Source organism: Delphinus delphis, chromosome 5 (genome assembly GCF_949987515.2).
Source record: "Delphinus delphis chromosome 5, mDelDel1.2, whole genome shotgun sequence".
NCBI classification, from domain to species: Eukaryota; Metazoa; Chordata; class Mammalia; order Artiodactyla; family Delphinidae; genus Delphinus; species Delphinus delphis.
In genome coordinates, this window is record NC_082687.1 from 20,694,182 (window position 1) to 20,699,635 (window position 5,454).

The window sequence follows — 5,454 nt, forward strand, 5'->3', positions numbered from 1 at the left end:
GCAACTAAGCCCGTGCGCCACAACTACTGAGCCTGTGCTCTAGAGCCCACGAGCCACAACTCCTGAGCCCACACACCGCAGCTACTGAAGCCCGTGTGCCTAGAGCCGGTGCTCTGCAACAAGAGAAGCTACCGCAGTGAGAAGCCCCTGCTCGCCGCAACTAGAGAAAGCCCATGCCCAGCAACGAAGACCCAATGCAGCCAAAAATAAATAAAATAAAATAAATTAATTAAAAAAAAAGATTGCATAGTTTCCAGGGAAATTATTTTTAAAAAAACTATAAAGGTTTGAACAGCAAAGGAAACAATTTACAGAGAGAAGAGTGTACCTACAAAATGGGAAGAAACATTTGAAAAACATATCTAATATATAAAATACATAATATGCTCAAACAACTGAGTAGGAAAAAAACAACAAATAACCTGATTTTATTTTCAATGACACTTCGCTTTGCTTTAATATTTGTCTTTTTCTGCCTTTGAAGTGAGCTCTTGATTACAAAATATCAAATGACAGTCAAAAATGCCAGCCACTGGCACAGGATGGAGAAGCCCACAAGTAAGGACATATAGCAGCAGGTGGCAAGAGGTGGGAAGTGATTGAAGCAGTGGTTACAAATGTTCACAAGAAGCTAAAACTATCCAACAGATTGTGCCCTAATGTTAGTACAGGTTAGACTAGTCACTACCTTGGTGCGTGACCTCAGTATTTTTGGCTTCAGATTGTACATGGCAATACAATTTCTTTCAGTTAAGAGTTCTTGGCTTGCACCAATGACGGTAGCTGGAGGGCACCGGACCAGTCTATTAGTTTTTCAAGACGCTGTTGTAGACATGAAAGATGTACTGGGAGACGTCAGGAGCTCTGCACTTAGTGACAGCGTGGAACTGGGGTTTCCTGGCTGGTCTACAGAGCTTGGCCAAAATCCAAATGCCATTAGTGAGCTTCAGGGATTGATACAGAATATCCTGCTCTTCCACATTCGTCTTGGCAATAGTATCAACATTGTTGTTTTGCAACTTGCTGAAAACAGTGTCAGCATTTAAATGACATCCCTTAATCTGAAACTGAAGTTCATTTTCATTGGGACTATCCTTCCATGTTGCAAGGAAGACCTGGTACTCCATTTTGCTGTCTTCTACAAAAAAGCACGTTGAGTGGGATGAGGCAGCTGAAGTAGAAGACATCAGTGTTGTTTTTCACAGCCACCTGCAGGTTGTTCAGAGGTTCTATCTTCATGAATGGGCCCAAGATGCTGAGAGGCAGGGAGCCATCAACGCTCTGGTTTGGCATCAGTGGTGTAGGGATGGCCAGAGGAGTGCTGGGGATGACACCAAACCTATTACTGTTAAACTGAATTGCAAAGTCTGTCATGTGCTGCAGAGCTTTGTTGGTGAAGGTCATTTCCATATAGATGTGCCCTTGGCGGTGAGTAAATATTCCCGAAATCTCCTTTAGCCTTTACTGCAGGCAGCCAGACAGCCTTTGAAGCCACATATCCACCAGGTGCCATGCCTACCCTCATGGAGAGGTCAAATAGGTCATTCAGACCACTGCTGACCACAGCAAGAGTAGGTGAAGGAGCAGAGGTTGCAGGCACTGATGATGGGATGAAGGATTGTCCCACCAGACTATCAGCCCTTCACCCAGGACATCCATCTTTTCGAATTATAGTTTTCTCCAGATATATGCCCAGGAGAGGGATGGCTGGATCATATGGCAACTATACTTTTAGTTTTTTGAGGAACCTCTATACTGTTTTCCATAGTGGCTGCACCAATTTACATTCCCACCAACTGTAGAAGGGTTCCCTTTTCTCCACACCCTCTTCAGCATTTATTATTTGTAGACTTTTTTAATGATGGCCATTCTGACCCGTTTAAGGTGATACCTCATTGCAGTTTTGATTTGCATTTATCTAATAATTAGTGATGGTGAGCATCTTTCCATGTGCCTTTTGGCCATCTGTATGTCTTCTTTGGAGAAATGTTTATTTAGGTCTTCTGCCCATTTTTTAAATTATTTTTGTGTGTGTGTGATTGAGTTGTATGAGCTGTTTGTATATTTTGGAAATTAAGCCCTTGTTGGTTGCATCATCTATTTGTTGGTTGCAAATAGTTTCTCCCATTCAGTAGGTTGTCTTTTCATTTTTTTTTACGGTTTCCTTTGCTGTGCAAAAACTTGTAAGTTTGAATAGGCCCCATTTGTTTACTTTTGCTTTTATTTCTATTGCCTTGGGAGACTGACATAAGAAAATGTTGGTACGATTTATGTCAGAGAATGTTTTGCCTATGTTCTCTTCTACAAGTTTATGGTGTTATGTGTTATATTTAAGTCTTTAAGCCCTTTTGAGTTTATTTTTGTGCATGGTGTGAGGATGTGTTCTAACTTCAATGATTTACATGCAGCTGTTCAACATTCCCAACACCACTTACTGAAGAGACTGTCTTTTCTCCATTGTATATTCTTGCCTCCTTTGTCGAAGATTAATTGACCATTGGTGTGTGGGTTTATTTCTGGGCTCTGTTTCATTGATTCATATGTCTGTTTCTGTGCTAATGCCATGCTGTTTTGATTACTGTAGCTTTTGTAGTATTGTCTGAAGTCTGGAAGGGTTATGCCTCCTGCTTTGTTCTTTTTCCTCAGGATTGCTTTCACAACTCTGGTTCATTTGTAGTTCCATATAAATTTTAAAATTATTCTAGTTCTGTGGAAAATGTCATGGGTGATTTGATAGGGTTGGCATTAAATCTGTAGATTGCTTTGGGTACTATGGCCATTTTATCAATATTAATAATTCCAGTCCAATGGGATATCTTTCCATTTCTTTGAGTCATCTTCACTTTCCTTTATTAATGTTTTATAGTTCTCAGCATACAAGTCTTTCACTATCTTTGTCAGGTTTATTCCTAAGTATTTTAGTTTTTTGGATGCAATTTTAAAAGGGATTTTTTTCCATTTCCTTTCTGATATTTCATTTTTAATGTAAACACATGCAACTGATTTCTGTACATTAATCTTGTATGCTGCTACCTTGCTGAATCTGTTTATCAGTTCTAGTAGCTCGTATGGAGTCTTTAGGGTTTTCTATATATAGTATCATGTCATCTGCATATAATGACAATTTTACCTCTTCCCTCCCAATTTGCATACATTTTCTTTCTCTTTCTTATCTGATTGGTATGGATATACTTCCAATATTATGTTGACTTAAAGTGGTGAGAGTGGGCATCCTTGTCTGTGTTCCAGAGGCTAAGTGCTTTTCACCATTATGTATCACATAGGCTGTAGGTTTGTCAGAAACGGCTTTTAGTATGTTGAGATATGTTCCCTCAATAGCCACTTTTGTAAGAGTTGCTTGTGAGCTCCCAGAGCTCATAGAGGTGGCACCAAGAAGGAGGCTGCTATGGCAGCTCTGCCCCTCCCTTCACCCACCCCTCAACAACGGTGTTTTGCTTCTATGGCCGGCCTGTGCTTCTTCTGCATACACCCAGATTGCGCTGGTACCACACTCCAGCCCCTTCAGCCTGTCTCCATGCAGCCAACCCCAGTCCTCTCCCCTGGTTTTTCCTCTGAAGCCCCAGTTTTAACACCCAGCCCCACCCCACATACCAGTAGGCACACTTCTTGGGCTGGGGACTGCACAAGGTAGCACAGATCCTCTGTGCAGGTCTCTGTTTTGTCTGCTGCAAACTTGCTGCTGGGCTCTCCTCCAACCCTCTGAAGCTCCTTTTCTGCCCCAGCTGATCTCCTCACTGGTGAAGGGGCTTCCCAGGGTGAGGTAACCTTTCCTCTTTCACAGCTTCCTCCCAGGGGTGCAGGTTTTCTTCTTTTTTTCTTTCATCCTATCTCATTACATGGAGACCTTTCTTGCACTTCTGGGTGTCTGAGATCTTCTGCTAGCGTTCGGTAGGTATTCTGTGAGGACTGTTCCACATGTAGATTTTTTTCTGACATATTCATGGGAGGAGATGAACACCGTGTCCTTCTATTCCGCCATCTTGATCAATCTCTATATGATTTTTTTGCCTTTTTTCTTCTACTTCAGGAAATCAAGTGATCAATGCCTGAAGGAGACTACCAGAGGTCCAAGGACACAAGAAATATCAAGGTCATCACACAAACTTCAGCCCCACAGCACCCCTAAAACCAAGAACCTGAGGAAGCAAAAGAGGGGACAAACTGACTTAAAGAGGACATTAGTCATGTATACCACATGCAAGAGTATATCAAGGGGCTTGTTTCCACTGATGTTGACAAGAGACGCTACAAAGGCACTTTACGTTTCCAATACAGTGGGGAGGAAAAAATTATTACAACATTGGCATTGTAATGTATTTTTCCCTGACCATCATTGAGGTTGTGTCCTCTTCATATGTAAATGATCGTTTTTATTTCTTTTACTGTGAAATTTAATTTCATAGGTTCCAAATATTTTTATTTGGTTGCTTCTATTTTTTCTCTTGATTGAGAGGCACTTCAAATATACCTTATAGTTGTGGTGTCTTCTCCCACATCCTTCCAAGCCAATTACTGTGCACACAGTCACTAAAAAATTTGTCAAGGAACTTGTTGTCACAGGTCATCCATCACTCAAGACACTTGATATGAGGGCCATCTGCCATGCACAGCCTTACATCAAGAGCTCTGTACTGAGCTCTTTGCTCTCAACTTGTGGACCAGTTAAAGGACAGGATGAGGATATCGTTAAACCTCACAACCTACAGCGAAGCACATTGGTCAGTCCTCAAACATCATTGCCAACAGGCCTGGGAGCTTCTCCTATGACGTTCCCCAGCTTGCCACCAAGACATCTGGTCTGGACCATGTCACCAACCACAGAGCACTGAAGTGTAGACTCAATGTGCAGACCAGAGAATGTCAAACATAAATGTGATCAGGATCCAAACTCAGGCAGCAGGCAAGAGATCTGCCTGGGTCTCCATCCTGTTTTGCTAGATCTTCCCCTCCTACCTACCCCCTCCTCACAAAAATGTAAGACTCAGGTCCCTTTCATCCTCTGAGGATACTCAGAGACCTGATCCGTGGAATTATCCACAGATAATTATCCTCTTCCCAGTACAACTGGACTTGGATTCACACAGGCACACCAAATGACCATAAGGACACCTGCCCCAATGCTAAGCATTGACTCCCAGCCTCTACCCAACTCACCTCACCTGAGCCCAATCCAGGCCTGCACTGTCCCCCAACCTCCACCATCTACGCATGTTCCAGACCAACCCCTCAGAATTGTCTTCATGATGGGACAAGGGATGCGGGGAGGGCTCCAGGTTCAGAACACCTTTCATTTCATCCTCCTAAGAAGCTTTCTCCTACAAGTCAGGTGTTTCACCTCTTAGGGGAACCTGGGTGATACTGACCCATATCCCAGTCCATGTTCTCCAGGAGGACCTTCTGGTCTCCTCTGAGGGGAGTGACCCGCCCTGCCCC

At 42.9% G+C, this 5,454-nt stretch overlaps 1 pseudogene; it reads right to left on the reverse strand.

Moving 5' to 3' along the window:
- Positions 1-806: 806 nt before the first annotated feature.
- LOC132425639 (AP-2 complex subunit beta pseudogene) lies at positions 807-5,223 on the reverse strand (annotated as a pseudogene).
- Positions 5,224-5,454: the final 231 nt, after the last annotated feature.